This window comes from Leptosomus discolor, chromosome 10 (assembly GCF_034619465.1).
Source record: "Leptosomus discolor isolate bLepDis1 chromosome 10, bLepDis1.hap2, whole genome shotgun sequence".
In the NCBI taxonomy this organism is placed as follows: Eukaryota; Metazoa; Chordata; class Aves; order Leptosomiformes; family Leptosomidae; genus Leptosomus; species Leptosomus discolor.
In genome coordinates this window covers 2,380,244-2,403,276 of record NC_141400.1, presented here as the reverse complement: position 1 = coordinate 2,403,276, position 23,033 = coordinate 2,380,244, and the positions used below count along the sequence as shown (strand labels likewise).

The 23,033-nt window shown below is 52.7% G+C and overlaps 1 protein-coding gene across 2 annotated transcripts in view; it reads right to left on the bottom strand.

The window, feature by feature from the left end:
- The window catches only part of SIL1 (SIL1 nucleotide exchange factor), a 99,618-nt gene extending 86,304 nt beyond the window's left edge, over positions 1-13,314 (bottom strand). For both annotated transcript variants that reach the window (XM_086470917.1, XM_086470918.1), the window contains exons 1-2: positions 13,291-13,314; positions 8,805-8,974 (exon numbers count right to left, since the gene is read on the bottom strand). The gene's annotated coding sequence lies outside the window, so the exon portion shown is untranslated. The remainder of the gene's footprint in view (positions 1-8,804; positions 8,975-13,290) is intronic.
- Between the last annotated feature and the right edge of the window lie 9,719 nt (positions 13,315-23,033).

Here is a 23,033-nt window from a genome sequence, read left to right as displayed (position 1 = left end):
AGGAACCGCTTCGCTACGGACACTGGAACTGTGAGTCTGGGCCTTACAGGTGTGCACAAGGAAGGGTCACGGAGAGAGACTCAAAGAAGTAGTAAACCTTCCAAGCAGTAGGACTGCTCCCCACCCACAGGCCCCTCTGGAGCTCCAGGACCGAATTTATCATTTATTACTTAAAATTCAGAGCCGTGGGGTTCAATGAGGAGCAGCACATTAGCTCTGTCCTGCGGCCGCTCAGCCCCAGCAAAGGCAGGCTCCAGCAGCCCAAAACCTAGACTGGGGAAGGAGGAAAACGGAGGTGCAGCCAGAAATGAGTCGGTTCCCTCTGTGATTTTTTCTTACAAGGAATGGCTGTGTTCATAACCTCGGCACCCTTCAGTCCAAAAGACCCGCTGCTTCTCAGCTGGAGCTTGGACCAACAGCAGGAGACCCAGCTACTTAAAAGGAACGTCCTTTTGTTAGAGAATATCCTGTAAAGAGCCATTTGGTGGAGCGGCCTATCTCAGCAGCTGGGCAGCACCAGCCCACGAAGGGTCCTTTCTTTGCCAGTCCTGGCTCTCCCCGCACCTGCTGCCTCTGCAAACGCCGCACCACGCACCCCGGCAGCGGGAAGCAGCAGCCAAAGGATACAGTGATTGTCGCTCTCAATTCCTTGGCCTCTGCTGTACGGCTACTTGCAAAGCCAAGGAGGACTCTCGACATCTCCCTGCCTGCTGTAAGAGCGAACAGCAGGCTGTTAGCCACTCGAAGCCTTTAAGCTCTGCTGAAAGGTGCACCTGCAGCACCTTTCTCTCTGCTCAGAGCAGAACATCCCGAGCAGCTTCCTCTCCGTCCCGGTGGTGCCACATCCTCCTCCTCCCACAGCAGGTAGGGAGACGGCAAGTCCACCGCAAGGCTGCCAGGCCACATGTGTACGGAGGGGGTTTCTCCCATGAAAATCACAGATTTCAGACGTGTCCCCCCCCTGCAAGCAGATTTTATCAGGCCATGGACAAACTACTCTGCAGAGCTGCTCCGTCAGCTGACAGCTACACGCAGCTGCCACGCGAACCAAGGCTGTGTCAATGACAGCCTCCAGCGACTTCCAGCGACCGCGGACGTCACACGTCGAGACAAGTTTTGGCACCGACCCCGATCCAGGGAGTGAGAAATCTCGGTGCACCCAGAACCAGGCAGGGATGGTTACTCACACGTAGAAGGGTTTGCAGCATCAGGGTCAGACCGCATCTTTTTTCCACAAGGCAAGGACCTTGTCGTTTATGCATTAAATGGCACATTTATTCTGCTGTTCAGGAAGAAATAATAATTACAGTGGCCTCCAGTCTCCAGCTCTTTCAATCTCTACTTAAAGAAAGAGCAAAAAAAGGACCAAAGCAAACAGTGCTTCCACAAAAATCTCTGAACTGGCTTTTAGCTGCTGGACAAAAGAGGGCCAGCTGATGAACCGCTTCCCTTATTGTCCTGCCCAATTTCTATTTCGTAACAGCAGCCAAGCACTGCAGGCAAAGCACTTCAGGAGGCAAAGCGCCACTCGGGTGGTTGAGCAGACCTGACCTTCGGCCTCCTGCCTCCTCGCGGTGCTCCAGGTGTCCCACGACGGCCCACAAACGTGCTGCCGGGGGCGCTTTCCTCTTTAATCACCGGGTGAGGAGCGCTGAGCCAGCCCGGGCGTCTGGCGGGCCCTGTGTGGCCAAGCGCTCTCAAACGGCGCTGGAGGAGCCAGCACGTGTCAGTGGGTCTGTCCCCATGCCCAGCTACGAGACGCTCTCTCACAGGCACGTTTCTAGTGCACATAACTCTCCTTCTAATCAAGGAGTCAGTCACTGGAGATTTACAGACAGGGTTTTTTTTTTTCCCAGAAACAATAATAGATGGACAGCAGGAAAGAAAAGAAATTAATGCACACAGTAATTATTCCCAAAGTTGCAAATAGGAGCGATTCCTCACCCTGAGACCACTCTGGAAAACACGATGAAAATCCTTAGGGGACATATTCTCAAAACTGCAGGTAATAGAACAGATAAAATGTATTTACAGTATCTCACAGGGGACATACACTTTTTATTCTGCTGAGGAATGTAATATTCCACTCCTCATTACGGAGTTAAAAGGGTGGCCTAATAAAAGGAACTTAACAAGGTGTCTTTAACGGCAACTGGGTCCGGTTCCAGAAACGCCGGCTCTCTTCTTCTGCCCCACACAGCGAAGCACAACAAGAAACACAACGAGCACCTGCAGGAACACCCAGCACACAAGCACCATCAATAATCAAAGCAAATGGCACAATTTAACAACTGGCAAAAGGAGGCTGGAACGGGAGGTGGGCTGAAACAACACTCCCTCCGCTGACACTTTCTAAGAGAAGGAGGAGGGCAGGCTTGCCTTCCCCAACTTCCCCGGTGCCTGCCAGCTAACAGACTGCGCCTGAAGTACCCGCCAGCAGAAACAATTTGTCATGTGTCAGATCAAATAAACTCTTGTGAGACCACTGTACTCCCTGAAGCAGACGGCTGCCAAACTCCAAAGGAGAAATCCAAGAAACCTAGCTGGCCGGTGGCAGACCCAAGTGCTTACGAAGACCAGCACACTTTTCATTTTTAAAACACATCAGCACAAGGCAACCTGTTCCTGGGCAGCCCTCCCATGCGATGCAGCCATCAACACTATCCATTATTAAAAAGAATTCAGTGTTTAAATAATCACTCTGGGCTGAAGCTCCTCGTGGTCCAGAAACTTCACGTTCCTCATCCAGCAGCGCAGCACCTCGCTCGTCCTAGGGAGGCCTCGAGAAGGCTCACGCTTGTGAAAGAGCCCTGGTGTGGTAACGTGCTGCGATGGATTGTCATCCATCTGAGCGAGCGCTCCTCCTCTCCCAGCCAGCCTCACGTCCTCTCACTAGAAGTGAATTCCCCAAAAACTGAATTACAGATTACTTTTTTTTTTTCTTTAGAGCCTTTTTCGGTTGTTGTTCCTGAGCACTATCGCAGTTACCCATGCCCTGGGCTCGTGTCATTCCAGACCTTGTGTCAAGGCCCCTCGCAGGACCCCCGTTTGCTGCACCGTCCTGCAAGAACCATTAGAGCACAGGCCCTGGAGTCCCCAGCACTGGCTCTGCTGCGGGGCACATCATTCTCTCTCTCTTATCCTGCTGAGCAGGAGAACAAGCCCGTAAACCTGCTCCAGGCACATCTGCAAGATTTAATCATACCAGCCAGTACTGTGGGGAACCCAAATCACTCACCTGCTCCTGCAAAGACCAGGCTTAAGCACTTACTGGTCTGCACAGAGGGCAAATCCCTCGGCCCAGGGCTCAGCCACCAGCTCCAGATGTTCCAGATGTCAGTATGCTTCATCTGGGGTCAGCCACCTGAGCCCCACCACAGCCAGGAAAACTGCTCCTTCCACAAAAGATGACTAAGAGCCTCAGAAAAATTTGTCCGCAAGAGGTCTGAGGTTCCTGGATGGGAAGCGTGACCAGCCCACAGAGGAAGTGAGCTTATCACAAAGCGAGAGTGAACAGGAGAAAGGCAGGAGATCCCAAGGAAGGATGACAGAAGCAGGAGACGTTGCCTCAAGTCACCAAAAAGCAACTGCCTGCCCCAAAACCCAGCAACAGAGCCTCGAGTGACACTACATATCGAGAAAAAGAAGTGAGAAAAGGGAAAACCTGGCAGCCTCAAGCAAGGAACGAGGGAAGAACAAGGCAGCCAGCACAGGGCATTCCCCTTGGTACTGGTAATACCAGCACAAACCTCAGCTGCGTGGGGTTTTTTCCAGAATTTATTTAAAGAGCATCTGATGCCTCATGACAAGTTATATTTAGACACCATTTGATCTGTACCAGGACTCCTCTCCAGCCACAGGGACTGGCACCAAGCACAGGACACCATCTTGCCAGCCTTACTTGGACAGGATCGTTGTCGTTTCCTACGAGCATCTCATCCAGTGCAGAAAACACCACCAGCCAGTGCGTGCGCCACGAGAGCTGTAAAGTACTCGTGGCACTGCTTTCCAGCAGGGAGCAAAACACAGGCTGTTCCCACAGCGCAGGAAGTGTTAAACTGAGATCTCCTGGAGGAGGAGGTTAGCAGACACAAGTCTGTCATTTACAGCAATCCTTTTCAGGCACTTACAGCTGCAGAGACGCCAGTCGAAAGCCAGGTTCCCACAGCCTCCCCCAGGCTTTACATGCTCCAATTTCCACCCAAAAGCTCTTTGGACAGTGACCCACCTCGGGTCAGCCGGCGGCGAGCCGAGCCGGCAGCGGGCACAGCCAGCCCTCGCCCCCAGCCACCCCGCTGCCCCGGCCCCGGATCCATTTGCAGGCAGGTTAAGCAGGCAAAGCTTTAGGCATCAATCCAGGACACGGCTTGAACTCGCATCTCTGAACGGAGGAGGAGGGTTCCTCGGAAAAATTTACCTTTTTTCCAGCTCTCTGACTTGGAGAGATTTCAGAGAGAAATCAAAAGGCTGTAGTGCTGTGGGAGTCCAGGGCACCCGCACTGATTTCCTCAGCAAATCCTGATTATGTTTCTAAACAACGGAAAATTTCCCAAACGCTAAGAGAGCACAAAACCTACGCTAGCCACCAGAAACCAGCCAGAACTCAACAAGGCTCCAGCCAGCAATCTCACCCTGCTCCTCAAGCGACGCTCTGCACAAACCCAAACAAAGGAGACCGTTTACGCCACCACCGATGAATTTCTTTACCCCCTAGAAAACTTGTACAAGCGCCACCCTTGCGAACGCCGTTATGATTTCCAACAGCCTCCCGCTGACGTTGAACAGACTTCCCAAGCTCCTCTGCACGCATTTTGTACTTGATTACCCCGTGCTTGCTGGAAGAGAAAGAACAAAATGCACTCAAGAGCCACTTGCTTACTCCCGATTTGGGTACAACAATACTGGATGCAACAACATCACTTTTACCTCCTGGCAACCTCCCTGGGCCAGGGCTGGCACGTGCCACGTCCAGCCACCGCAGACAGGCGTTTCCCACCGAAGGAACGAGCACCTCACACCCAGCCCTTCGGCGGTGTAACCCTGAGGAGGACCCACCTCCGCGAGCTGTAACGCGTTAAGCAACAATTCAATAGTCAAATCTAAGTCCAGAGCTTCCAGCAGAACTTAGATCACCCCAGGCTCCTGCTGGAAACCTTCCATAGTGTAACAGTTTATTTTGTGGGCAGGAAGAGATCAAGAAAATTGATTCAGTCAGAGTAAGAAGGAAAAAAAACCTCCCCCTGAAGTGAGTAACTGCACTAAAGCTGCAATCGTGAGCAGGCCAAGTACATTTTAAGGGCTATACATTTTCACTTCCAGAGTCTTGGAAAAGAAAATGGAGTGACTTTGTTCTGTATGCACATTGTCCACCATTTGTTATTGTCTGTCTATTGATGCTTACTTCAAAAACAAAATTTAATTAAACCCCACAGTACTGCATAGCCTGCCTTTGAAATATGCCCGCATTAGTGGATCATTACAGTAAATGAAATACAGCTTCGTATCGTATTTTTCAAATAACGTCCTAAAACATTTACAAATTAAATAATACTCTTGCAGAGAGAAATTAAGAGACACAGTGTTTAGCAAGGGCAAAGAGATGTTTACAGATGAAGTCTGAAATGAGACGTGGAGGCAATGAGGCAGAGAGGTGCCAGAGGGCTCTTCTAGACCTTGTCGAGACGGTTCTCCGTGTACCAGAAACTAGACGAAGGAAGAGCGCGCCAGCGCCAGGCGAGCAGAAAGCGCAGTGTCCCCAAATGCCCAAGGATGTCAGCACGAGGTCACTCGGGGTCTGGGGTGAGCTGGCACAGCCTGCCAAGCCGGGGAGGCGCCTGCACTCCTCCGCACGCAGGAGAGCTCCACGCACCTTCGCCCCTTTGGAAACCCGGCCAGGGCCGTGCCGGTCACAGGGAGGGGAACCCTCGCAAGCAGCAAAGAGCAGTGAAAATCTGGATGCGCCACAGCTTGAGAAAGGGATGCAGAAAGGTGCTCTTGTGGCAGGAGGAGAAATATAGTGCTAATATTTACAGGGAGGAGAAAAACAAAGGGAGCTTTGGTTTCTCAGGGTAAGCAAAAGCACAAGCAGGTTAGTGAGTCAGCATTGGTCACAGCAGCAACGCCTGATGTTGAGCAAAGCAAAGCAGCATGTTGAAAAACAACTGGATGTGACACGAGCCTTACAGCTCGGCCTTGAAGAGATACAAGATTTGTCTTTTCCTTAATAGCACCTGGGGCGATGCCAAGCGTTCTTTGACAAATTATTCACTCTCAGAAACCGCTTTCCCTAAACAAGCGCAGCCCATTACCGCATCCTTCTCCACAGCCTGGAAAAGGTTGTGTCCTGCAGCTCCTGTGGAGGTACCGACTCCAGCAAGAAGGAAAACCTCCCCAAAGAAAAGGCTGAAGATGGCAGAGCCGTCACCAGGGTGAGCCCCAAGGAAAGGCGGTCTACGCGAGCCGAGCACACGCAGCGCTGGCAGGCACGGCTTTTGGGAGAAGCGGAGCATGCCGGCCTACGAGCAGGCTGGAGATGAAGAAGAAAATCTTGCAAGGGCACCTCTGGATCCATCTCACAGGAAGACAGTAAAAGATTCACAGCTGCTGCCCACGTCGGGGATCAGCAACCGACAGCTGAATTCCCGCAGGTCCTGCTGAGTTCTCATCAGCAGGCTGCATGTATTATTTAAAGGGAAAACGTTCGGCCTGGCATATAATCATTAAAAGATGTCAACTTCCAGCCTATGCAGGGCTTCCTCTGTGGAAAGGATCCTTCCCTGTGAATCAGGGACTCCTCACCAACTCCATGTCACAAAATTAAAACGAACAACTGCGGCAAGGGGCGATCCATTACGCACCACCCGATCGGGCCTACAACAATAATGAGCGCTGGGACCCCAAGCCAATACACAACACACGCCAAGGTTGGGCAAAAACCACCGGAATATAGAAAACGCAGCCCAGGATCCTCCCTAAAGAAAAAACACGGTGGTAGAGAGGCACTGGGAGTGTCATAAAAGAGCTGGCACACAGAGCACCCCTCCTGCACCGGCGAAGGAGACTCCAACGAGGTTGTGGGGGCCCAAACTGCCAAAGGCAGCGCTCGTGCACCAGCCGGGCAGCTGGCTCCGACCTGCCGACGTGCCCTCCTCGCCTCTCGCACCAAAGCCTCCACCGGCACCAACTCACATCCCCCCACCCGCTCTCCCATCAGCGGACAGCGGGGAAGCTGCCCGGCAGCACTCCGGCAGATTCGGGCTGGCTTTGTGCTTTCCAGGCTGTGGCAAAGCCTCCCTGACACTTCAAAGCAGCACAACGGGCTTGCATAAAAGATGAAGGTGGCTGAGCCTCCTGCGGCCTTCCCGAGGGGCGAGCAGTCTGTGCACGCTGTAACCATCAGGCAGCGGGAGCGCGCCGAAACCGGGGCGGCTCGACCGCAGCGCCAGGTTAGAAATGACCAGGCTTCACAGTCACAGGTATTTCAAGAAACGGGCTCATCTACAGCTCTTCGCCACCTCAGAACACGGCAAAAATGAGATATGAACATTGAAAACAGACCAGGCTGCTACTCCCAGTTTGCTGGAGGAAATAAAGGCACTGGGATGTCCGGTAGGGAGGAAAGGGTGCAGCCCAGACCCCTCTGAAAGTGCCCTGCTTCTACAGTTCAAGGTTAAACATCTTTGCACTAATTTCTGAGTCTGCCTCTCTCAAAAGCCACGTCAGGTAATTAGAATCATTATAACTATTATTAGACCATAATATTATTATAGCATTTTTTGCTACACTTGACATCTGTTGGCTGATAGATTTAACTGGTACATAAGAAATAATTGTGCATAGATTTCTTGCAAATGAGCACCAACACGGAAGACATTAAAGTGTTCTGTGTTGAAAAAGTTAATTTTATGGAAGCATGCTTGAAATAAAAATTCTAAAATTAACAGTTAAACCTTTAAAAACTCTCATTAATGAAACTATTTGGGTTTAAAGTAGGCAGCCATTAAAAAACTCCTGACTTTTCTTTAGGTGCTTAAAGGCATATACCTGGCTCGGTATCTCCTTCAGATCAACATTTGCACCTTCTTCCCACCTATTCCAGTGACCCAGAGGTTTCTAAATCATCCTTCCATCTTCCTTTTCCTCTCTCTGTAGCAAGCTTTTGAATTATTTGGGCAAAGAGTCTGACTGCACAGAGAACTGGCATAATCAGGACTCTTACAACCTGCTCACCGAAAATCCTACAGAATTACCAGCAAACATGCATCTAGAATAAAATACGGCTTCTCGCATCCCACAAAGCCCAAAGGGCTTTGCAAACTGGACTGAGGATGCAATTTATCCGTCACCGAGATTCAGCCATAATCCAGAGAGGAACACAACCTTCCTACCAGTATTTAACTACAGCACACAGCCCTCCAGAGAGAAGGAAGGAAGAGTCCAATAGAAACCACAGGAATGCTTTAGGGAGGCTGAATTTTCTCCCCTGGAATTGAAACTTGGTCAGGGAACCCATCATCAGCCACGGACCAACACAGGAGAACAAACAGGGCAGGGCTTCTCCATCCCATCGAGCAGAGCCTCAGCGGATAGCTGTGGCCGGGTACCTCAAGTTACCAGCCTTGAGAGGTGGAAGAGATGAAACCACAGGCGAACGCTGTGCTGTCCTTGAATTCAGTGGGGCCCAAATTTCACCCCACAATTACACGAGTGTGCAAAGAAAGATGGTATAGTGGGTGGAAGTGCACTTCAGAAAGCGACTGACCTCTTAAAATTCAAGCAGCTGAACACAGCAGCTCAGTACTTACAGAACTCGGAGGCGGGTAGAGCTGGTCCTGTCTGGACAGTGATGTTTTCTCCAGTAAAGTGTCTTTCTGTTAAAGCAGCTCCACCTCCTTCAGCTTAGTTCGTGCCGAGAAGGTGACCAACAGAGCCCTGGTGGAACGAAGTATCCTGCAACCGCTCCCACAGCCGCACACTATTTGGGGATAAAAATGAGGGTAATTAATTTTTCCAGAGCAAGTAATTTTTTTTTTTTTTTTTTCCTAGAGCAGAGCAACCAGACAAGGAACTTCAAATTGCTTGAGGGGAAAAAAAATGTATTTTTACTACCTTTAGCCACATACAGACAAGCCTAACCCTCACTGCGGACAGACCTACAGAGAAACAAAGGGGAGCAGGACGCTACAGACACAAACTCCCGCCGTGCACACCCCGCTACTGCCGACGACGACATCCAGGGAGCTCCCAGCGGAAAGCAGGGCTGAGCGAGCGGAGGATTGCCTCTGAGTGATGCCAGTCCTAGCGAGCACCAGCGAGAAGCCCCAGTTAAATGGGGTTCATGAAAGCTCTTGAAAAACACCCGAGACTTCAGAAATGGAGCACAAATCCCCCCCTGCAGAGATCTGCCTATCGCACCTCCGAGCAGCGCAGCGCCGTTAAAGCAGGCTTTATCCATCCGACACTCTCAGGCAAACCAGAGGAACTCGGACAAGGCAAGCTCACCTTAACGAGGCACAGTGCTCATTAGTAACCAAGAAAAAACAAAAACAACCACAAAGCAACTCCTCCCCACACACGCTTTAGGGGTAGCGATCAACGATTCCCTGTCGCAAAGGGAGAAAACCTCACGGATGGGCCCTTGGAGCTCAGTCCAGGTCTGCTTCTATTCATCCTTTTCAGTAACGGCCTCAACAATGAAAGAGAAAGTACTTTTATAAAACCTGAAAGGATGCCCAGCAGTTAAGAGCTGGAAGCACTCTGGAGGTCATGATCAGAATTGATAAACTGAAGAAAAGTTCCAAAAACAGCCACAAATCAATAAAAAAGAAAAGCAAGGAGAGCAGTGAAAAGAACTGCGCTTGGAAACAGCAAAAATTAAGATCAAGCACACAAACACAGCACGGGGCAAATCTCCCTGGACAGCAATAATGCTGAGGAAAATCAGGGACCGGACTGAAAATGCAACGTGCGTCAGCATTCCGACACCAGAGCTCCAGCTGCAAAGAGCTCAACATCCTTCTGTGATTTAAGAGCGCAAAATTCCTAATTCTGGCCTGGAAGGCCATGCTCCCTGCTGGGTAGTGCCCCTAAGACAGTTGGGGACAAAGCAGAGGGCCTGGGCCACAAGGTGAGCAGCGTAACCCGCAGCCCTGCAGCAGCTGCTGAAGGGTTTCTCCAGCCCCGCGCCCCTCCAGGGTCAGTACCAGCTCTTGGCACTTACAGCGGTTTACAACTACATCCATCCACCGGGCTCCCCCCCTCTATGAAGGCAAGAAACAAAGTTTGTTCCCTTAATTTGCTGCAAGGGCAAGTCAGGTGAGGTACCAGGCTCTCCGAGACCAGGGTTTCATCAAGCCCCAGAGAGAACTTGCCCCTGGTCCGGATCTTCACTACCATCCACCACTGTCCAGCCTGGACCCGACCTCAGGACAGGGGCGTGGACAAGGAGGCTTTTCCAGCCCTGCATTTCATTTTAGCATCCTCCATCTGGCCACTCCCACACCGCTACAGCAGTGACATCTTAGAGCTAAATTAACAGCCTTCTCTTCCCCAAAATACAATAGAGCTCCTGCCGAAAGGGCACCCACACAGCAACGCACAACGAGCGCAGCCGTAACCATTTCACTTCACGTCTTCATTACCCTTCATAAACGAAGCTCTTCAGCTCCATTTGCTACCCTGGCGGTGAAGACAGCTTTCCCACACGCCGCAGGGCGAGCCATGCTGACCTGGGCTGCCCGCGGGGAAGGGTAAGGCTTCCCTCCTCCCCTCTTACCCCCAAACAGCCCCACTGCCGTGTGTGAACAGGCTGGAGCCCCTCAGAGTCATCACCAGACAGAAGAACCTGAGGCGATGGTTGCTGAAAGACACTGAAATCATTGAAACAAGGTGTTTCAAAAGCAGAGAGCAGCCGTGCCTGCGCACCTGATGCCGTACACAGGCAGCTGCACCAAACCCTGACCAAAGGCTCTGCGAGAAATCCACCAAGGGGCACAATGTACATGAATCTTATGCAAAAGCGAGGCCTAACTTCCAGGAACATTTAATTTTTCCCAGTGACTCAAGAGGATTTGAGGGTGGTTTTTTGAGTCAGAACTTTAGGAGCAAGCTGCCTCGTGCACGGCAGCCAGAAGAGATTTGACAAAGCCTTCGTTAGCATGAACCGTCTCCTTTCACAGGGCTGTTTCCCAGAAGATCTCCAGTGTTGTGTCATTTTTCACTTCAGGTGCTAAGAATATCTGTGTGTTAATGAAAAAATAGTAACTAGCTTTACAGGGAACTTATCAACTAAGCGCTCAATAAATCTTAATTAAAGCTGATTCACCAACTTCACGAGTGCAAGTTGAACGTTATTTCTCAGGGGGGAAAGCTGAGTGGTAAGACAGCTGAGGTGGGTTACGAGAGCCAGAGGGAGTCAGTCACAGAGAGGATCAGCACACAGAAAGGCTGACTATTATCCTTACATTTATCCCAATAATCCACACCTTGCAAATTCTCTGGGTATAGCCAACGTGCTTTCAGCCCCACCTGCATTTGAGTAGCCTTCCATTTCCCTGCTGAGTAAGAGCAGACAGAGGGAGGGTTTCGGGGTGCTGGAGAGTTTTTCAGGTGTTTTATTGCTCAGGCTAAAGAAATTCTCAACTGTAAAGAACAGAGAAGGCAGCGGCGGTAGGACCAGCACCGGTCCTGCGCGGCTTTGGGGTACAGGGGTGGTGTTGCGGGTTCCAGGGCTGTTCTGACAACCCATTAGGAACAGCCAGTTTCCAGCTTATTTCTTTAAAAGGAAAATATTTGTATCTCTTCAAATCTAGCAAATACACGGTCGCACAGATGGCAGACCCCAGGAACCTGCAGGCACTGCTCTCATCTCCGTTAGCTGCACTTCTACATCAAAGTTTCTGGGAAAGATTGTGGATGCTTCCACCACAGAAACACCTTGGAGGCTGCTGAGAAATACTGATGCAGTCCAGGCTGGTCATTTTAAGGCAGGGTTGAGGGAAAGAAAAAAGAGAGAAAAAAACAAGTCCATCCCTTAATAATGCTACTCCCAGAGCACAAATTAATTGAAAAGGATCACACCGAGCAGAAACACGGCGGTAGCACGTCTGGTAAACGACAGGGTGTGTCATCGGCTTCTAACACCGCAGAGCCTGATCCGCACTTAAAAGGTTTCCCACCACGGCTGCTCACGGGAGCAGCCTCCTCGCGCAGACAGCTCTACCAACAAAACTGCCTGTGCAGATTACACTCCTTTGGCAAGCAAATTAAACAGTATCAGTGAAGTCATACTTTCTGCCTCTAAGCCATATTTGTACTAGGTTAGTTCTATCAGCAAAACACTGTAAAATAAACAACTTGCCCCTAAGAAATGGTGTCTACAGAACTTGTTAGTGTAAACCTACGCCATCTTGCGAGGCGGGTAGTGTTGATTATTTGTCAAAGATTACTTCTATTGCAAGTGTTAGTCAACCACTGAAGTTAAACATTTTAAGGCAATATTCCAAACAGTGTTTATATACAAAATCCCATTTGCTCAGTTTTCACTCCCTGGCTTTGCACAACACGTAATTGCACTAGTTCTCCAGCAAGTGAGCCATATGCAAGCTTGTACCAAAATAATTAAACACTTTTAAAATTCAGGCCTCATGCGCACCCTGAAAAAAATCCATTTTAACAGCCCATAGCTACAGCAACAGCACGAGGACACTTTTATTCCACAACTGCCCAGGTGCAAAGGGGGCCCGAGGTCACCCAGCCCATCCTCCTGCTCAAGGCAGAATCCAGACTGCTCCTGTTTTGCTGAATTTGTAATTAAAACCCCACCGTGTAAGGAACCCTCGTCTGCCCAGGCATCCCGCCCCACACTTTGAGGGGACGTGCCCACCACAGGGCCCCGATTTTTGTTCACTTCTAGACACGACAGCCCAGGCAGCTGCCTTCACTTCCCAGCCCTCCCCAAGGGAGGCCGAAACCCCACGGGTTCAGGACAAACCCCGTTACTCCACCCCAGCAGCCCCTCTCCGGGCCTTGCGCCCTCAGAGCCTGGGCAGGGCCCCCTCTGCGGGAAAGCGGCGCGGCGGGCAGCCCCCCGCCCCGGCAAGGCCTCACCACCGGCTCCCCTCGAACGAGGCCACCGGCAGGACATGCTCCGGCGCGGGAGGCGGCGGCCCGACCCGGCCCGGCCCGGCCCGGCCCGGCAGGGCCCGCGTGCGGCCCGTTCCACCGACCCCGAGCGGCGGCCCGGGCCGGGGGCGCCACAGCACCACCCCCCACCCCCCCCCCGCCACTCACCGCTCCGCACTGCGCACGCTCCGCTCGGCCCCCCGCCCAATCCGCGCTGACCGATGCCGCGGCCCCGCCCCCGCCCGCAGGCCCCGCCCCCGCGTCCCGTCAGGCGGCGCCTCCATCTTGGCCCCGAGCGGGGCCGCCCGGTGTGCGGGGCCGGCGGCGGGCAGGGCGGGCGATCGAGGGGCGGCCGAGCCGTGGGCCAACAGCTGCCGCGGACGGCGGGTACCAGCCCCGCCGAGGCAGTGCCAGGCCCGGAAGAAGTGCGGTCACCCTGAGGGACCGGCTGTCGGTCGCCCTTCCCTGTCGGTTTGAGGGGGAAAAGGGGCAATAAACGGCTTTACCGAGTAGCGCCTGCAGCCCTTCGGCGGGGCCTTGCGCCGCAGGTGTCTGTGTGCGGGCACCGGGACCTTCGCCCGTCGTGCGTGGCCCCTTCGGGCTTGGCGTGGCGGGGCTCGCCCTCCCCTCGGTCGCCCTCCAGCCAGCCCCGGGGTACCGGCAGCTCCTTCCAGCTGCGGTGGCAGCAGGAGGGGCACGGGGACAGCCCTGAGCCCCCGGGCACCAGTGGTGCAGCCAGGGAACGGGGCCTGGTTGCATGGGCCTTCCGTGCCAGGGTGGCGGGTGGTGGGGCAGCCTGCTCCGGCCGCGGCCTGCCTGTGCCGGGACGGCCCGGGATCCCCCGTCCCCCCGCGCCGGGTGGGTGGTGGGGAAGAAGGAGGTGGTATTTGCAAGGTTCATGAGATGTTGGCCTTACACATCACGTCTTCCCTGCCGCTGGCTGCTTCAGCACCCCCTTTGTTTTTCACACTTTTTGAAGGAAGGGAGTGAAGTTTCAGGTAAATACAAGGGTGTTACTTCACAGCCTTGGCACCTAAGGTCCCCTGGACCGCGCTGAAGAAGAGGTGAGAAAGTCACACAAAGGCACGTGGACTGCCGGGCTGCTGCAGGCGTGAGCCCATGGGTCCCTTCTGCCTCGTTAGCTCGCAGCGCCGTGCTGATTAAAATCGGGTGCCAACGCGTTTCCCAGCCGTCTCCTGGCCGGTGACTGAGCGGTGGCATTGCAGAAATGACAAAAAGCCACAGCCACGAGTTACACAACCCTCCTCGCTGGCAAGGGCTGGGCTGTGGCTGAGGAGCAGGTGGTGCACGAGGACGCCCATGGGCTCCACCGTGCACCAGGCAGCGGCCAAAACCACCCTGCCAGCCCCAAGATTAAACCTGCAAGACTTAATTATCCAGCGAAGGATGCTCGGCAGCAACCGATGGGATGGCACGGTGTACGGGGACCAGCAGGAAGCTGCGTGCCCGCTCTGTCCCCTGGGCTGGTGTCCCCTCGGCTCCCCTCACCCCTGCGCCGTGCTTTGCTGCCAGCAACCACAAAGATCCCGGAGGCAGGAGGCTGATGGTAAGCAAATGTCAGCTTTCATTTCCAGTAAATGAAGTGGTTTCAGTCTTTCCAGGTTAGATATAAACACCTCAAAATCGGAATCTGGAATCAAAACCCATAAAGCCCATCAGGAGTGCTCCATAGCTTTATTGAGGTTGATGATTGTGATTGGGGTTTGTGATTTTTCAGGCAGCTCTGTGATTTCTGGCAAGACATAACTCCTGGCCTTTGGATGTGTGAAAGCGCTGCCATATTCCAGCCTCTTCCTTTCTCCTCCCTTTGGGGCTCTGCCCCTCTTGATTCCCGGAGCAGTACTGCCACCAGCTCACGACAGAGCTCATCCATCCGTCTCTGCCCAAGCCCTGCCGTGGTCTCTCTGGCGGGGCGGATGAGCTGGATCCAGCTCTTCCCCTTGTTCCTGCCAAGTGGAACAGCACTAACGGGATGATCAGCCATCTCTCTGAAGCTGTGGGGAGCCTCCCCTTTCAGGCACAGCAGGAGCAGCAATAAAACCCCTCCACGCATCAAACCCCAGGCCGGCAGTCGGGCAGGGCTGGCCTCTCCTCTGCGTGCAGCCCAAGAGCCAAACGTCGGCTGGGGCGCAGGGAAGAGGAGTTTCTCCCCGGCTGCAGCCTCGTGGCGATGCGGCAGGGTGCCAGCCCGTCACCCTCGCAGCCCCGTGACAGCCGCAGGCGGTTTGGGAAGTCTTGATGAGATGCTTGGTCCATCTTCGAAGAGAGGAGCGCTGCTGCATCCTCGGGCGATACCAGCCTAATCCCGCCGTCTGAAACCGCTTGTACATCAAAGAGATTAGAAAACACGCTCTGCATGTATTATCTTTGGCATTTCGAGTTCTTCTGTTTGATCTGTTGGGGTGGAGGTTTTTTCTCCCAAGGTATTGGAGGAGATGGGTGTGAGAGAGTAATTTAGGGCTGGGAGTAATTTTTCATCAATGTACTTAAAGACAATCACAGCACTAGCAGGGAGGCCTAATTGTGGAGTTGTGTAATTAGTTTTTATGTCACTGCAATTATTCTGTTGGCTACATATAAAGAACATGGCAAAATGCAGCACTTAATTTTAAATCAAGACTTGATTCTCTTTTAGTAGGTAATTGATGTTGATCACATCACTTAACAGCGACTATAAAATGTGCTATTTAGATTGTAAAAGGATGGAGAAAAGGACTAAGCAGATAGGTAATTGATGGATTGCGGGCTGCATTGGTGGGAGGCAGCATTAATCCATCAGACTTCAGTTGTCTTTGTTTGCAGCCACTTCTGGGCATCGTTAGTGGCCCAGAGCGTTAATGAGCGCAGAGCCGCTGATCCCCGCAGCCGCACGCGCTGCGTAAAAGGCCGCTCTGCCCCCAGACAGCAGCCTCAACAGATGAATTTGCAATTCATGCAATTGATTCCTTGTGTTTAAATACCTTCTTTTAAGGGCAAACTTTGCTGAAAGCAGCTCGGCTTTGAGCATGGGGTGGGATTTGGGGCTGGTCTTTCTGGGCAGAGCATCCCAGAAAGCATCTGCCTGCTCCCCTCTCCCAGGCAGAGACCACCAGGCACCGCTGCCCAGCTCCCACGGGCTGCCTGCAAGCTCAGAGCCGCTGGCATCCCCAAATACCTGCCGTGGGCACCTCGGTTTTCCCTTAACAATAGCATTGGGCTGTTCAAAAGAGGAAATTGGGAATGCTGAGGATGCCAAAATGGGTTATTCCCTGCGAAATGGCGCTCATGTCTGGGTCAACAGCTTTGCAAGTTTAACAGTGAGCTAGGCTAAGGGCCCAGAGAAGCTGGGCCTGTCCTGCGCCTAAGCAGCAGTGAAGCAGCAGGGAGAGCTTGGTTCCCCCCCAGGCAGGATGGTACAAAACTTGCCCTTGCTCAGCACAAGCCCAGATCAGTAGCTTGACACCACGATGTGGTTCACTGTCGCACAAGAGAGTCATTAAAACTTTTCCTTGCCTTTGCAGCTGGCCCTGATTACTTGATTTCAAGGATTTCTGCTTCCCGGGCAGGAGCTGGAGGCGAGACGGTGCAATCGCTGCGGGGATGGTGCTGAGGGCCACAGAGTGACTCGTGGGCCATCAGAAATTTAGATTTTCTTCAGGAAAAGGCACGTGGGTTTGTGCCTGGGACCACCACATGCTCGGCTGGAGCCACCTCCCCTCCTTGGGACCGCCCAGCTTCTCCAGCAGCTCAGCTGTGGCAACATGTCCTGAATTCGGTCAGAAATGGAATTACCCAGCTGGTTCCAAGTACCCCCAGACACAGAATCAGACATTCGGTTTAAGCCCAAAAGCATTTTGCAAGTAACAAGGCGCCACCTCTGTGAAGCCACACAGCACTGCCCCTCACCAGTCAACTCTTAGTTTTTTGGAGTTTTTTCATGCTAAAGTACCTGCAAGTAGTTTTGGTTGGGGGAAGACCCAGAGGAAAGCCCTGAGATGCTGCTCAATGCAGAGCGGAGCGAGGCACAGACATCCACAGGTGGCTGATGAGCACTGGGGACCTTCCCGTCCCCGCATGCTGGGGCTCTCCCTGGTCACCCTGCCGCCTTCACAGCGCTCCTGCGGCAAGCTGCTGTCACCAGGAGGGTTTGATTGCCCTTTTCTCCAGGACCCTGTGGCATGAAAGGTGTCATTCTCCTGGATAACAAGCAAACTCCACAGGCTGTAGAAGACGCACTAGGTCAAGTTTCCAGGTGGCAGGTCCGGGCTTTGCACGCCACGCTTGCACCAAAATGGATTTGGGGCCAGGCAGTCACCGGGAAGAGAGTCCTGCCAGGATTGTTGTCTGAAACGCTTTTCCTTCCCCTCAACCTTTTGTGTCATGATGTAGCTCCAAAAGATGAGATGAAATTAAGGCTCCAGCGAGTGTAATTGTTTAACATCCTGCAGCTCCGGCGCCGTGCTGCATCACCTCCCAGCCTGCCCCGGCTGGCCTTGCCGCTGCCAGAGCCCTGGCAGCAGCCACTTCCTACGCTGAGATGATGAAATGCATCTTTACAACCGAAGAAGTGAGTCATGACCCAGCCTGAGTTGAGAGCAGATGATTTTTGCAGTGCATATGCATCCAGAGAGGACAGAGGTGAACCCTGGGCTTGAGGTGGGGTGGCATCGCAGCTGCAGAGTTACCCAGCTGGCTTTTAAAAACACTTTTTCTCACCTATTTTGCATGCTGGGAAGCAGGGGCTTTTGCAGGACTGGTTCTGCCACATCAGCATCAGCCTTTCCAAACTGCTGTAAGGATCAGATGCGTCCCCCTTGCAGCCTCTCATCACCACCAGCTCAAATACTATTTCATTCACCGTCCAAAACATAAAAGGGCTTTTGCCCTCAGTCCCTCGGAGGCTCCAGAGCAGTAAATGGGATGCGATTAGCCAAGGGACCATCCCCGCTTGCGGGGAGGCCCTGCCAGCGGGTGAAGCATGAGGGTTTCCAGGTGAGCTGCTGCCCGTGCAGCGGTGGCACAGCTCAGGGTTGGGAACCTGGTGGGTGTCAGGCTGTGACGACCCTTCTCCGTCTCAAACGCATCTGCAGGACAGCTCGGCCCTCGTGGGAGTCTGGCGGCTTCAGCCAGGGGAGCAAGGGCAGGCTCTGCCTTATTTCAAGAGCACCAGCGATGCCAGATGACTCCAGCATTTCATTACAGGTTATTAACGACGCTGTTCATCACAGGCAAGTGGTTTGCCACATGCAGGCTTCCCACCGGGCTTCCCTCAGTCGCTCCCGTTTGATAATCAGGTTTGGATTAAATTAGATAAGGTGGCAGCGGTGATCAATTCAAAGCCACTTTCCTAGGAAGGCGTGCACGACTGATTTAGAAGCAGAGGGGAGAATAAAGCCCACAGCAAGAGCAGAGGGACCTGGCGGGTACATAACCAGCGTGAAGGGAACATCAAGTTCCTAGTGCCACCAGCTTGGCTGCGACCAGGCTGCGACCACGCAGGCAGCAGCATCCCCAGGGACCATTTCTAGCAGTCACCTCTAAGGACCTCAGCAGGAGCTTTTTCAGGTGTCCAAGCAGGGATTTTAGGTAAGAAAAATGTCACCAGCCTGGGGTGCTGGAGGGGGACCATGGCAGCAGCAACAGGGCAGCTCCATCCCACGTCCTGCCCAGGAACACGGAGGCCCTAGGCACAGGCTTGCAGTCCTGGTTATCCTCTGGCAGAGCAGCCCCGGCTGAGCCAGGCTCCCTTGGCCCACGGGCAGACAGTCCCTCCCAGGGCTGAAGGTTTCAGATCCTTGGAAAGCTCCCGGGAAGCACCCATTCCTGCTGCTCCAGCTCCAGCCACATCGCACGCTGCCACCTCCTCTTCGCTGCGTTGGAAGCACCCTCACACCGCAGCACACGCGGGTCCACGAGCAAGCGCGGGGACAATTAATAAAACACTTCCCATAAGGTGGAAAGGAGGAGACCATAAATCTCAGCAGTGTCGCACACTTGAAGGAGAGGGGACGATTATGAGCAGTTATTCCCTGTAAAAATGGGCTTTAAATCGTCATCCATCACAAACACCCAGTGCTGGATGCTCTGAAGTTGTCCAGCAAAGCTTTTGTGGCTCCTTTCCACCATGGCGTGAGTGACTGTGATACTCATAACCTGGAGATATTTATTGCACCTCCGCACCCGCATTCTGCTGCTGCTCGTGGTACCTACCAGCATCTGGGAAGAAAACAGCCCTGTAAAACACCAACGAGACCAAACGTGCTCTTTTTTTTTAGGGTCTTAGGTCCGTATCTCTGTAACAACCAGGCTGCAGTCTTTGGGAAGACAGCTGAGGTCACACGATGGCAAGGCACGGGGTGCTCCACAGCGAGGACTTGCTGCCCCATCCGTCCCGGCAGCGCGGCTGGAGAAATGAAGATGTTGTTGAGCAGCAGCACAGCGCGGTAATCGAAAGCCTTTTTGCTGCTGGAAACCCTCGAGGCTGCCAGTCTCTCGGCTGAGCTGCCACTTCCAGAGCTTTTTTCATTTCCTCTGTTTCACCTGAACTTTCCATCGGATTCCTCATCCCTCTGAACTGCAATGATAAATATGGAAATAAAGAGGCATTTACGGCCCCTCTCCTGGGTTGGGTTTGTGTATAAATAAGCTGTGCTCGCCCTCCTCTCTGCAGCCGCTGGCCCAGGAGCGGCAGAGCCTGCCAGGGACTCAGCAGGGTGAAGCTTTTGGGGAAACTGGGTGGCAAAGAGCAGCGAGTGCTGCCAGCCATGTCTCCGGGTCACTGTGGGGAGAAAAGGGATGGGGCAAGCGAGGCCCACAGGGATTTCTGTGTGGAAGTAGAAGGGAAAAAGCGACAGCTGAAGAGCTGAATGTGTCAAGTATGAAGAAAGGCTTTAATTTTCACAAAATCTCTTAATCCATTAGTCACAGGAAGACTTCTACATGGAAACCTCCCTCTCACTTAATACCATCTCAAGATCGTCCAAGAGAGTGGTAACTGTTTGGCAGGGGAGTAGGAGGAGTGAGGTGGGACAGGCTGAAGCCAAGGAGTTGGTCTCCTGGGAGAAGAGATCAGGCCTTAACAGCAATGAGCCAACACAGGGAGGAGCAGCGATGAAGAGCTGGGCCCGGCAGCGGGAGAGCCGTGGTGGGCACCGGCGATGTTGGTTGCAGCAAAGGAGGGTGGCCCCAGTGCCTGCTGGCTCTCTGGAGGTTGCCTGCAAAGGCTGGAGAAATCTGCCTGGGTGCCTGAAACAGTAGTTTTAGGGATTTTAAGAACAGACTCGAATATATATTCCCTCCACCACCCTGCCCTTCCTCTCTGTTCACGCTGCTGCGGCGTTCCTTCCTTTGCCCCCAAGGAGTTGGGGGGTGTGAAAATCATCCTGGACATGGAGGGAAGCACTGGTGGGGCAGCAGCTGAGCCCCCAGCCCCACACCATGGGGTAGAAAGCCCTGGACACCTTTGGGAAACCATCTGAGAAGGCTTTGACCTGGGCTCCAGACCTGAAAAGCCATCTGGATTCCCAGTAGCGCCGTTCTGCTGGGCACTGGGACCCTCCAGGGTGGTCACAAGCCTGGGAACCCTCCAGCTAATGGATGGGTTTTGCTGCAGAGGCATTGAGGCAGCAGGCACAGCAGCTTGGGCCAGGGAATTCAGAGCTGCCCAGAACAAGCCCTTGCCCTGGGGGTCCTGCCTACAAAAGCATCACCCTGTGCATGACAATCAAGGGTTCCCTCTGCCTGATGCGGGAGATGGTTTAAGCAGGATGCCCTTTTTTGGCCTTTTTCTTGGCTGGCCCATGCACTGATCCGTCCCCTGATCCTGCCTTAATGCTTTTTCTCAGGCTTAACCCCTTCTGCTTGAATCCCATGTGCTTTGCTTTACCAGCCACGCTAACTTCATCTCCAGACATTGCATCAGACCAGCCGAGGTCTCCTTCTTTCCCATGACGGTCCCGCAGACCTCAGACTTCTCTGTCATCTGGTGGGTGAACATAATATCTACAAACTCAGCTGCCTTCCTGAAGCTGTTACCTGCTTTCCTCATGGGAGAAAAAAAGAGGAAAAATTAGTATGCAGCTTCTTCCTCGAGAAATCAATGCAATCTCAACTCGCTGTGAAGTTCCCTGACTCTTAGAGATGCTGCACTGGTAAAAACTAATCCTCAGAGGAGAAAGAGCAGGGGTAAAAAAGAAAGAAAAATAAATTCCAGTGACTAGGCAAGGCTAAAATGTTGCAGAGGGCTAAACTCCTGCTAGTGCTGGAGCTTGTTTGGAAGTCCCAGAGCAGAGAGGGCTGCAGAGTGGATTCGGTCCGGCTGTTTATTATCACCCAGCTAGGAACCAGCTTTAATTGTTAATTCTAATTAAAGCTGTTGAAAAAAAAAAATGTAATCACGAATTCCCTTTAAAAAAAAAAAAAAAGACATTTCAGCTACATTAAAAAATTTGTTTTTTCAAAAAAAGGGGGGTAAATATTGAAAATTTTGAAACAACCCGTTTCAGCATTTTCAAGATGAAAAGGGGTGTATTTTTGTTGTGAAATGCATCATCAATTCACATGTGTTTTATCTTACAGTCTGAAGAGCAAAAATAGTTTTCAAATCAAAGCAAAAGTGGTATTTTTAGGTTTTTTTCTTTAAAAAAGCCTATCTGGGGGTTTCTGTCCCAATTAAGAATGATTTTTTTTCCTTCTTGATTTCTTTTTTTTTTTTTTTTTTTTAATGGAATAAGCTGTTTCTAGTTAGCTTTACTCTAAAATGCTGGGCTGGTGCTTTTCTTGGTGTGTCCACTCATCTCTACCCACCACCCGCCCCCAGGATACATGGGCCGTGCTTACACCACCCTGCTCCCAGTGCCAGCACTGGCTAAAATCCCCTGGGGCTCCAGTCAGGCTTCACGAGACCTCACAGCATTAAACCAGCACCAGCAAAATGGCACTCAGAGTAACTGGAGTTTATTGTCATAGTATTATTTAGAGTAATTAGAGATCCAGGACAGCCACTTGTATGCTCAGGTTGCCACCGTGCAAGCCCACCTCCGGCTCTCCTCCATGTACTTAATCCCATACCTTGCTGCTTGCCCCACAGAGCTTCTTCCTTGCGGAAGAGGGACCTGGCGGATCACCGAACGGAGGAAGATCAGCTTTGGTTAGCCTTGCTGCATGTGGAAATTCGTAAGATGAAGAGGGTCTTAGGAGCAGAGCACGTTGTGATGCCGTGCTCACAATTCTACCACTTGTACGTCCGCAACCGAGCCAGACCCTGCAGCTTGACGCCGTGACACCTGCCACAGATCCCAGCGGTGGCTTGTGTCCCAGTGGATCCCCCTCCACAGGGCTGGCAGATCCCATTTATTACCCTGAGAAAGTGGCTTAGGATCTGTTAGGTGAAAGGCAGTGAGTAACCGAGATTGCACTTTGCAACCTGTCTTCTGGATGGGAGCACTGAAGGAGGGAGAGAGGTGAAAAAACGGGGATTGAATAGGAGCTGGGAGGGGAAGGGGACACCAGGGAAGGAAGACTGGGCCAGGGAGGAGCTCAGCAGGAGGACAGGAGGGATGAGAGGGAAAAAGAGCAGAGCTCCAGGGTTCTGCCAGAGACAAAAGAGAAAAAGAAATTGCTCTGCAGCAGTTTCAGCTGAGAACAGAGTGGAACGGCACAGGCTCCTCGTGCTGCCCGAGTACATTTTGAACAACAGAAGGAGCCGGGCTCTGGCAGCGAGATGAAACCCAGGCAGGCCTGGAGGGAAGGGAGCTGGGGAGAGGGGCTGCAGGCAGGGAGGGGAGGCAGGGCACGCTCCTGCCCAGCCAGATGCTGAGCGACACTGTACTTGGTGCCGGGTTGTCCGCCCCCCTGGCAGCCTGATTTTGGTTTCTATAACCTTTTCCGATTGCTCTTTCCTCTGGGCCAAA